Here is an 11,411-nt window from a genome sequence, read left to right as displayed (position 1 = left end):
ACCTTCTGGCTATTTGACCTTGAGCAAGGCAACCTCACTGAGCCTCATCTGCAAATTGGGGAGAACAATAGCACTGAGGCTGCCACACGTGGTTGTGCAGGTTGCTCACTGAAAAAGGCATTTGGCCAAGGGAGTTTATGGGGGTCAAAATCCAGTCTCTGTCCCGGCACAGTGGCTCATGCCTGTGATCCCAGCAATTTGGGAGGCTGAGGCGGGAAGATCTCTTGAGGCCAGGAGTTCAAGACCAGCCTGGGCAACATAGTGAGACCCTGTCTCTACAAAAAAATAGAAACAGTTAGGCACAATGGTGTGTCCCTGTGATCCCAGCTACTTGGGAGGCTGAGGCGAGAGGATCACTTGAGCCCGGGAGTTCAAGGCTACAGTGAGCTGTGATCACACCACTACACTCCAGCCTGGGTGATAGAACAGAACTCTGTTTCAAAAAAAAAAAAAGGACCAGGCTTCTGGTCTTTTTGCAAAAGTGGGCACACCATGCGGAGATGCCATATGGGGGCCGTGCTGGCTGCATCGTGGGGTTTTGTTTTGTTTTGTTTTGTTTTTTTGAGACAGAGTCTGGCTCTGTCGCCCAGGCTGGAGCACAGTGGTGTTAGCTCACTGCAGCCTCTGTCTCCCAGGTTCAAGCGATTCTCCTGCCTCAACCTCCTGAGTAGCTGGGATTACAGGCATGCACCACCACGCCCGACTAATTTTTGTATTTTTAGTAGAGACAGGGTTTCGCCATGTTGGCCAGGCTGGTCTTGAACTCCTGGCCTCAGGTGATCCGCCCGCCTCGGTCTCCTAAATTGTTGGGATTACAGGTGTGAGTCACCGCACCCAGCCTCCATTGTGGTTTTGAGGACGCAGAGGAATGATGCTGGTCAAAGTGCCTGCACCGTGCTCACAGCTAGCACAGGCTCAGAAAAGGCATGTTCCCTTCCTTCTCCCGAGTTCTCAAGCTCTCTCCCTGTCTTGCCACCCTCTTCCCATCTCTCCAGGGCTCAGCCTGTTGCTGCTTCCCTTGCTCCTGGTTCAAGCTGGTGTCTGGGGATTCCCAAGGCCCCCAGGGAGGCCCCAGCTGAGCCTGCAGGAGCTGCGAAGGGAGTTCACAGTCAGCCTGCATCTTGCCAGGAAGCTGCTCTCCAAGGTTCGGGGCCAGGCCCACCGCTTTGTAAGTCCCCCTAATGCAGCTGGTGCTGGAGATGGGCAGACCCCCAATCCCTTCTGGCCCCCACTAACAGACCTTGCCCCCCAGGCAGAATCTCACCTGCCAGGAGTGAACCTGTACCTCCTGCCCCTGGGAGAGCAGCTCCCTGATGTTTCCCTGACCTTTCAGGCCTGGCGCCGCCTCTCTGTGAGTGAGGGCTGGTGGAGTGGGGCGGGAAGCTTGTGATAGGCTGGGGCCAGGGTGCAAGATGAAGCTGGAGATTGAGCTGGAGATGCATTGGGGATAGAACCTGGATAAGGCTGAATATGTCATTGGACATAGAGATGAAAGACAGGCATGGTGACTTACACCTATAAACCCAGCACTTTGGGAGGCCCAGGTGGAAGGACTGCTTGAGGCCAGGAGTTCAAGACCAGTCTGGGCAACATAGTGAAACTTTGTCTCTACAAAAAAAAATTTAAGAGTTAGCCAGGCATGGTGGTGTACACCTTTGGTCCCAGCTACTCAGGAGGCTGACATGGGAGGATTGCTTGAGCTCAGGAGTTGGAGGCTGCAGTGAGTTATGATCCTGGACTCCAGGATGGAGAACAGAGGGAAACCCTGTCTCAGAAAAATAAATAAACTGCCAGGCGTGGTGGCTCATGCCTGTAATCCCAGCACTTTGGGAGGCTGAGGAGGGCGGATCACCTGAGGTCAAGAGTTCAAGACCAGCCTGGCCAACATGGCGAAACCCCATCTCTACTAAAAAATACAAAAATTAGCTGAGCTCGGTGGCTCACGCCTGTAATCCCAGCACTGTGGGAGGCTGATGTGGGTGGATCACCTGAGGTCAGGAGTTCGAGACCAGCCTGACCAACATGAAGAAACCCCACCTCTACTAAAAATACCAAATTAGCCGGGTATGGTGCTGTGCGCCTGTAATCCCAGCTACTCGGGAGGCTGAGGCAGGAGAATTACTTGAACCCAGGAGGTGGAGGTTGCAGTGAGATGAGATCGCGCCACTGCACTCCAGCCTGGGCAACAGAGCGAGACTCCATCTCAAAACAAACCAACAATAAAGATGAAGCTGGAATAAGGAAGTGGGGTTGGGAAGAGGTAAGAGTGGAGCTAGGCATGGAACGCGGCAGGCATGGGACTGGAATGAGGCTGGAGAGAGATCACAGCAGCATGGAGGGTGGGTGGAGGTGGCACTGGGGGTGAGAATGCGGATAGTTAGAGATGAGAAGGTGATGATGAGGGTGAACGTTAAGCATGGGATGGAGAAGGGATGGGGATTGCTGGTGGGGAAGGGAATGGAATAGGGTTAGGAATGAGGTTGGAGATGGGATGGAAAGATGGAAAGAGTGAGTCTGGGCACATGGAGGAAGGATGGAGTTGGGGTTAGGAATGGGAATGAGGCTGAAGATGGGATGGAAACACATGGGCAGGAGGTATGATGGGATGGTGGAGGAGGGAAGGGAACAGGGCTGTGGATGGAGAGTGCTTCAGGGACTGAGAGGGGGTGGGTTAGAGAAGATCATTGGCATAGGAGTGAAAGGGAGGCTGGAAAAGGAGATGGGACAAATGTCCCAGACAGTGGAGATGGAAGGAATGGGGACACAGCTGGGCTGAGGTTGGGGAAGAGCTACAGGGATGGACTGGAGGCTGGAGCGTGGAATGGGAAGGAGACCCGGATAGGGAGGGGGTGGGTGTGATATGGCCATCCTTGGCCTGTGGGCCTTTCCTGACCATCTCCCTCCCCTTCAGGACCCGGAGCGTCTCTGCTTCATCTCCACCACGCTTCAGCCCTTCCATGCCCTGCTGGGAGGGCTGGGGACCCAGGGCCGCTGGACCAACATGGAGAGGATGCAGCTGTGGGCCATGAGGCTGGACCTCCGCGATCTGCAGCGGCACCTCCGCTTCCGGGTAGAGCCCGGCCACCCTCCACCACCCCAGACCACGTGGGAAAGAAGACTCGCTGGCTCATTCAGTGATCCCATGCTCTGAGTGTGTGTGAGTGTGAGAGTGTGAGTGTGACTGAGTGTCCATGAGTGTGTGGGTTCATGAGTGTGAGAGTGTGAGTGTGACTGTGTGGGTCCATGAGTGTGACAGTGTGACTGTGAGAGTGTGTGAGTGTGGGTCTGTGAGTGTGAGAGTGTGTGGGTGTGACTGTGAGTGCATGTGGGTCTGTATGAGTGTGAGCATGACTGTGTGTGAGGGTGTGGGTCCGTGAGTGTGAGAGTGTGTGTGTGTGGGTCTGTGTGAGTGTACCTGTGAGAGTGTGTGGGTGTGACTGTGAGTGTGTGTGGGGGGGCTGTATGAGTGTGAGCATGACTGTGTGTATGTGGGTCCGTGTGTGAGTGTGTGACTGTGAGTGTGTGGGTCTGTGAGTGTGAAAGTGTGTGACTGTGAGTGTGTGTGTGGGTGTGACTGTGAGTGTGTGTGGGTCTGTATGAGTGTGAGCGTGACCGTGTGTGTGTAGGTCCATGAGTGTGAGACTGTGTGAGTGTATGGGACTGTGAGTGTAAGAGTGTGGGAGTGTGTGGGTGGGTGTGTGAATGTGAGTGTTGTGAGTGTGAAAGTGAGGTGTGTGGGTGAGAGTTTGGGTATAGGTATGTCAGTGTGTGAGGATGAGTGTGAGTGTGAGAGTGTGTGGGTACGTGAACGATTTTTTTTTTTTCTGAGACTAAGTCTCACTCTGTCGCCCAGGCTGGAGTGCAGCGGTGCGATCTCAGCTCACTGTAATATCTGCCTCCCAGGTTCAAGCAATTCTCCTGCCTCAGCCTCCTGAGTAGCTAGGACTACAGGCATGCACCATCATGCCCGGCTAATTTTTTTGTATTTTTAGTTTCACCATGTTGGCCAGGCTGGTCTCAGACTCCTGACCTCGTGCTCTGCCCGCCTCGGCTTCCCAAAGTGCTGGCATTACAGGCGTGAGCCACCGTGCCCAGCCATGAATGTGTTTTGTGTGAATGTGACTGTATGGGAATGAGTGTGTGGGTGCGTTGTGAGAATGAGTATGTGTGTGAGTGTGTGCGTGTGTGTGCGCGCACACACAGCCACACCAGGCCCTGGTGCCATCCCTCAATCTTCGCATTCTCCTGGGGGTCCATCTTCAACAGGAGGCCATTGGGCTGTGAGGTCACTCGGGGTGTGTCCTGAGTGCCCAGCACAGCGTCTGCCTCCTGTTTCCTTTCTCCCTCTGATTCTCTGATGTCACCCAGATCCTCCAGAACCTTTCAAAGGGAAATCAGAATTTTACACTTAATGAAACGAGAATAGAAAATGCAAGCAGCAGGGCTGGGCGTGGTGGCTCACGCCTGGAATCCCAGCACTTTGGGAGGCCAAAGCGGGTGGATCATTTGAGGTCAGGAGTTTGAGACCAGCCTGGCCAACATGGTAAAACCCCATCTCTACTAAAAATACAAAAATTAGTCGGGCGTGGTGGTGTGCTTCTGTAGTCCCAGCTACTCAGGAGGCTGAGGTAGGAGAATTGCTTGAACTGGGGAGACAGAGGTTGCAGTGAGCCGTGATCACCCCACTGCACTCCAGCCTGGGCGACAGAGCGGGACTCCCAAGAAAGAGAGAGAGAGAGGAATGGCAAGCAGCAGGGAATCTGAGCTATGTCACCCTCTGCCTGTTGCTGACCCGACCCAAAAGCAACTTTCACAGCAGAGAGAAACTTCCTGAACCCCACGCCTCGGCGCAGTCCTTGGGGTGATCTAGCTCTGTGAGCATCCTCTTGCTCCTTGACTTCCATTTTCTCGAACCGAAAGATCAGGTGAGACGCGTTAGCAGGTGACATCATGGAAGATCAAGCAGGGAATGTCCGGGGAAATCATGACCTTGTGGTCACTGATGTCATTGGGAACCGCTGGGCATGAATAGGGAATGAGGATTCCTCTCAGGTTCTCGGCCTGGCCCCTCCCTGACCCATGGCCTCTCCTCACAGGTGCTGGCTGCGGGATTCAACCTCCCGGAGGAGGAGGAGGAGGAAAAGGAGGAGGAGGAGAGGAAGGGGCTGCTCCCAGGGGCACTGGGCAGCGCCTTACAGGGGCCGGCCCAGGTGTCCTGGCCCCAGCTCCTCTCCACCTACCGCCTGCTGCACTCCTTGGAGCTCGTCTTATCTTGGGCCGTGCGGGAGTTGCTGCTGCTGTCCAAGGCTGGGCACTCAGTCTGGCCCTTGGGGTTCCCAACATTGAGCCCCCAGCCCTGATCGGTGGCTTCTTAGCCCCCTGCCCCCCACCCTTTAGAACTTTAGGACTGGAGTCTTGGCATCAGGGCAGCCTTCGCATCATCAGCCTTGGACAAGGGAGGGCTCTTCCAGCCCCCTGCCCCAGGCCCTACCCAGTAACTGAAAGCCCCTCTGGTCCTCGCCAGCTATTTATTTCTTGGATATTTATTTATTGTTTAGGGAGATGATGGTTTATTTATTGTCTTGGGGCCTGATGGTCCTCCTCGGGCCAAGCCCCCATGCTGGGTGCCCAATAAAGCACTTTCATCCACCCCTGGCCTCCGCTTCTCTTCGGGTAAGGGCTGTCTGACACCCAGAGGGCAGGGCAGCCTGGAACGGGGTCAGCAACCTCTAGCCATCCTGAACCCCTCTCTGCTCCTACATTTTTGGGGTCTCTGGCCCACCTTCCCCTACTATGTCCTGCTCAGGCAGGCAGTTGCCATAGTAACCAGCAGCATCCTGAGGCCGAGCTACCGTTTTGGAAGCTCAAGGCAGCTCATCTTTGATTCTGAACAGTGCTCCTTAAGCCCTCCTAACCGCCTTCCTTTGGCCTGGATGCAACTCCAGAGGTTTGTGTTATCCCTGCCCAGTTCTGAGGGTCTTGGTGCAGGGAGTTGGGCTGGGAAGTGGGAGTTAGAGAGGAAGGCCTGTAAGGAAAATGGTCGCTGTTCCCTCAGTCTTCCTTGCAGTCTTTATTGTTTTATTTTGTTTTTAAAAGATGGGGGTCTTGCTATGCTGCCCAGGCTGGTCTCGAACTCCTGGTCTCAAGCGATCCTCCCACCTTGGCCTCCCAAAGCTCTGGGGTGACAGGCATGAGCCCCCGTGCCCAGCCTCCTTGCAGTCCAGACAGCTGACTCAGGCTGGGGAGGAACCAGGGCAGGCACCCTGAGAGGTGGTCTCAGTGGGGTAGGTGGTCCACCAGCCTGTGTTGGAGAATCAGACTCCTTAAGTTCACGGTCTTCCCAGACGTCTGGTTTTGCCTGCTCCATGAATGATACATCAAGACACTGAGGCCCAGAGGGTGGAGAGGATGTGTCCACAGTGGCAGAGGGAGCAGGGCTCAGTGGCATTGGAGCAAGCCTTCTGGCACCCACTCAGGGCCTGGCCCCCAGAGCACCGGGTCTCAGTCACTGGGGCTTAGGCCGGCCCAGACGGGCTTGCAGCTCCTGCATCATGCCAGGGTGCACGAGGCCAAACCTGGAGGCGGAAGTCAGGCCCGTGAGAACAGGTTCCCAGGTGCCCGCGGTCTCTTCCCCACCCCAGCTGAGTTGCCCTGTGCCTACCCGTGTCCCAGGGGCCTTCTCCTGGCTGGCACCGGGGTCCCATCATGCCTCAGAGGGCTTGGCTCCAGGGGTTCCTCCAGCTGGAGGGGGTCTCTGCTCAGGAGCTGACAGCTCCTCCTCAGGAGGGTTGGGGGCTGGGGGCTCCTCCTGCTGCTCCCAGGCCAGAGTCCGATGAAAAGAGGGCCGGGAGCGACGCTGTGAGGAGCTTCTCGAGAGGTGCACGCGACTCCTTGGGACAGAGACGTCTAGGAGGGACCCGGGGAGCGGGGCCTGCAGGAAAGGGGGCACAGAGGACCATGGGGCCAGCTTCGGGATTCCACTTGTTCCCCCCGAGACGCCACTAAGAGCCCTCACTTCGCTCCAGCTGTTGGCAGCACCTCCTCTGGCACTGCCCATGGCCTCAGCCGTCTCGGCTTCCCCGACTGACTCCAGTGCAGCTTCTGCAGGGGCCTGGTGTGTTGGCTGCTCCTCCTGGCCCCTGACGTGTTCCAGGCTTTCTGGCTGAGTCTCCTTGGCCTCTGCCCTCCGGCCCCCGGTCACCATGAGACCCTCTGCATCAAGGAGCCTTGGTGCCTCTCCCTCAGGGTGGTAGTCCCCACACCGCCCCTCACTGTCTTCCCTCTGTTCTCTCTCCTGCCATCCAACAGCCTCTTCTTCCAACAGCGTCCACTCTTCTAGAAGCCCCCCAGCCTCCACCATGGCTCCCATCCCCTCTGCCCTCGCTGTCTGGGAGCCCGCGGGATCCAGCCCACAGCTGTCCTCTGCGCCTGCAGATTCCTTGGCCTCTACCCGCCCTCCCCAAGGTCCTCCCTCCCTGGACTCAAAAGCCTCTACTTGGCTGCCTCTGCCAGTCACCTCTTCCTCTGCTGAGCCCTCCAGACCAAATTCTTGCCCACCTGCATGCTCTCCTGCTGCTGCCTCTTCCTTTTCTTTCGAGTCCCAGCCTTGCCCAAGCGCCCCTTCCAAAGCTTCACCAGCGCCAGCAGCGCTGATATCTGGGACCACCTCACCCCCCATAATCCCAGCAGCCACAGAGCCAGTCTGTGCATCCTCACGGTCCGGGAGGCCCACAGCCACCGCTTGCAGCCTCCAGCCTCTTCTGGATGTTCTGTCAGCCTCCGCCTCTTCATCCTCAGTTTCTCTGGCATAGGCCTCTCCCAGTGACGGGCAAGGCCCTGCGTCTGCCCCTGTGCTTCCGTCCAGCTCCTGGTTCTCTGAGACAGACGCCTCTCCCTCCTCAGTTCCACATCCCGCGTCCTGGGTTGTCAGCCCCTCCCCGCCTGCCTCTGGGACTTCTGATAGTTCAGACTCTCGGTCTCCTTCAGCCTCAGCCGCCAGGGTCTGGCCTCCCGCAGTCTCCTTCTCCTCCCGCTGCTCGCCATCGGCCGCAACCTCCTGAGTATTTCCTCTCTCCATGTCCTTTCTCGTGCGGTTTTCCCAGGCTCCTGGGAAGGCCTCAGAGGCCTCAGGCTTTACAGACCCCGCGTGCCTGGGACCTGCCTCCAGGCTCCTCTCCTGCTCCTCTTTGCTCAGGGCCAGAACTCCCATGAGCTCCACCTCCCCTGCCTCCCTTTCCTCGGGTTGCTTAGTTGGGGTCTGGGTGCCCCCCATCAGCTCAGGTCCCTGGCCTTTGGTGACGCTGTGTGTGAGGCCACCCCATTCCACCCCCAGTGGGCCACAGCTAGTCTGGGCCGCCTCACTCTCCTCCCCTGTGAGCTCCTCCTCAGGCCTGGCCTCTGGAGTTGCCTCCAAGTCGGCAGCGCCTTCAGCCTCTCCATCTGAGGGCAGCTCAGCCACTGGATCCCTGCTGCTCCCTCTGTCCTCCTGGGCCTCCTCTGCCTGTACCAGCTCTTCCATCCTGGCCCGGTCGGCCCTGATCTCCAAGTCCTGCCTCATCTCAGCCTCCTTACCACGCAGGTCTACCTGGCCCTCAAAGCTCTCCCCTGCCTCCTGGCCTCCCACAGCCTCCCTCCCTGTGGTCTGGCTCTCAGCAGCCTCTTCTGTTCTTTCAGTGCCCAGGACCTGGGCCTGTTTGGGGAAAGGGCTCACCTCAGCCTCTCTCTCCTCATCCCCCTCCTCCTGTAGGACCCAGACTTTTCCAGTAGCCTCTAGGAGGCTTTCTCCTGGGACTGCTCCATATTCTGTCTGTCTGACTCCCAGCAGGTCAGCCTCCTCTTTGCCTGAGGTCGTCCAGGCCTCGTCCCCTCCTGAGGCTGTCCCGGCCTCCTCCCCTCCTGAGGCTGTCCCGGCCTCCTCCCCTCCTGAGGCTGTCCCAGCCTCCCCACCTGAGGTCGTCCAGGCCTCCTCCCCTCCTGAGGCTGTCCCGGCTTCCTCCCCTCCTGAGGCTGTCCCAGCCTCCCCTCCCGAGGCTATCCCGGCCTCCTCCCCTCCCGAGGCTGTCCCGGCCTCCTCCTCTCCCGAGGCTGTCCCAGCCTCCTCCCCTCCCAAGGCTGTCCCGGCCTCCTCCCCGCCTGAGGTCGTCCAGGCCTCGTCCCCTCCTGAGGCTGTCCCGGCCTCCTCCCCTCCCGAGGCTGTCCCAGCCTCCCCACCTGAGGTCGTCCAGGCCTCGTCCCCTCCTGAGGCTGTCCCGGCCTCCTCCTCTCCCGAGGCTGTCCCAGCCTCCTCCCCTCCCAAGGCTGTCCCGGCCTCCTCCCCGCCTGAGGTCGTCCAGGCCTCGTCCCCTCCTGAGGCTGTCCCGGCCTCCTCACCTCCAGAGGCTGTCCCAGCCTCCTCCCCTCCCGAGGCTGTCCCAGCCTCCCCACCTGAGGTCGTCCAAGCCTCCTCCCCTCCTGAGGCTGTCCCAGCCTCCCCACCTGAGGCTATCCCGGCCTCCTCCCCTCCCGAGGCTGTCCCGGCCTCCTCCTCTCCCGAGGCTGTCCCAGCCTCCTCCGCTCCCAAGGCTGTCCCGGCCTCCTCCCTGCCTGAGGTCGTCCAGGCCTCGTCCCCTCCTGAGGCTGTCCCGGCCTCCTCACCTCCAGAGGCTGTCCCAGCCTCCTCCCCTCCCGAGGCTGTCCCAGCCTCCCCACCTGAGGTCGTCCAAGCCTCCTCCCCTCCTGAGGCTGTCCCAGCCTCCCCACCTGAGGCTATCCCGGCCTCCTCCCCTCCCGAGGCTGTCCCGGCCTCCTCCTCTCCCGAGGCTGTCCCAGCCTCCTCCCCTCCCAAGGCTGTCCCGGCCTCCTCCCTGCCTGAGGCTGTTTCAGCCTCCTCCCCGCCTGAGGCTGTCTCAGCCTCCTCCCCGCCTGAGATTGTCCTGGCTTCCTCCCCATCTAAAATTGCCCTGGCCTCTTCCCTACCTGGGGTTGTCCTGGCCTCCTCTCTGCCTAAGATTCCCCAGTCCTCAGGCTCTGCCCCTGGGCCCCACATCCCCCATGCCCTAGTGCTTTCACAGGCCTTCTCCACCACTACCACCTCTTCTCCTTTCCCAGCCCCTTCGGCCCCAGGCTCCTCAGTTTCCCCTGACCCCCTGCTCCATCTCCCGGTTGTCCCCTGCCGCCTTTGGCCCAACAGCACCAGCCTTCCCCTCCGTCTCCCCATGCCAGGTCCACTCTGACTCCGCCCCTCTGGCCATCCCTGGCTGTCTTGCCCTGACCTCTTCCTCCTCCTCCTCCTGTTCCCAGCTTCTCAGCCTCTCCTCTCTGTTCACTTCCTGCTCATGGGACTCCTGCCTCTCCTGGGCTTGGCCGCTCCTGTCTTGGCAAGCCCCAGACCCTGCCTTGGATTTCTTTCTGGCCTCCAAGTGGGCGCTTGGCTCCTGGCACCTGGCAGCCTTGGCTGTCTCCCCAGCCCCACTGTCCTGCCTCTCTGCTTGGGACCCATGGGAGCTGCCATCTCCCCAGCCCCAGGTCTGTTCTACAGCTGAGCTCCCCACTTCACATTTTCTGTCATCTCCAGGCCCTCTCAGCCTTCCAGCCCCCTCGTTTTGGCTGCCTCTAAGGCCCTCCAGGTCCTCCTGGGCTTCCTCCTCTACAATCTTCCCTGTCTTTCCCACCGCCACCGCCCCCAGTTCCTCAGCCGCCTGGGCCTCCCGCTCTACAGTGGGGACTGCATCTCCCAGGAGGTAGGAGACAAAGGTGCCGAGGGAATCCTAGGAAAAAAGAGAGAGGGGAGAGTCATTGAGGAGAGTCCCAGCCCTTTCCCTGGGGGCCCTGGCTGGAGGAGCCCAGGTTAAGGAAGAGGGTACTGGGATCTGAAAGGAGAAGAAGAGGATTTGCAGAAGGAGCCAGAAGGGGCATCGATTAGGGGTACGAGGATGCATGGTTGGAGGTGGGGACTGAAATTCAGAAAATATTAGGCCAGGAGTCTGCCTGAACCTGAGAAAGCAATCTCCAGTTTGAGGAGATCAGAAGGAGGAGGCGAAAGGTGAGGCCCCAGGGGAGGTGCCCGGAAGTGAGGCCCCAGGGAATGGGGTGCAAGTATCTGGCAGCTGTCTGCCCTTCTCACCAGTGCCCCCCTCAAGGCCTGGTGCAGCCCAGGGAGGTATAGCCGGAGGAAGTCCATCCTGTCTGTCTCTGTCTGTGTGTCCAGAAAGCTGATAATGACCGTCCCCACCCACCAAGACAAGCCAACCTTCCCCAGGACCAAAGGCACTTCCTCTTCCCCTGTCTCCCTGATGCGTCCCCACCCCAGGCCCTGCCCACGGCCCCTGATGCCCACAGTAGCCCCCACTGCAGCCCGGGAAGTGGGTGTACATCACACAGGGGACTCAGGTGCACATTTGGAAATAAAGGACAAGCAAGAGGCCAGAAAGGAC

The 11,411-nt window shown here is 59.1% G+C and overlaps 2 pseudogenes; one reads left to right on the top strand and one right to left on the bottom strand.

Annotated features, from left to right (window-relative positions):
- LOC117977832 (interleukin-27 subunit alpha-like) lies at positions 1 to 5,361 on the top strand (annotated as a pseudogene).
- A 1,144-nt stretch (positions 5,362 to 6,505) lies between these two features.
- Positions 6,506 to 11,276, bottom strand: LOC129394189 (apolipoprotein B receptor-like; annotated as a pseudogene).
- Positions 11,277 to 11,411: the final 135 nt, after the last annotated feature.

Source organism: Pan paniscus, chromosome 18 (assembly GCF_029289425.2).
Source record: "Pan paniscus chromosome 18, NHGRI_mPanPan1-v2.0_pri, whole genome shotgun sequence".
Classification (NCBI taxonomy): domain Eukaryota; kingdom Metazoa; phylum Chordata; class Mammalia; order Primates; family Hominidae; genus Pan; species Pan paniscus.
Note: the sequence above shows the minus strand (reverse complement) of the source record. Positions and strands in the feature narration are given on the sequence as shown.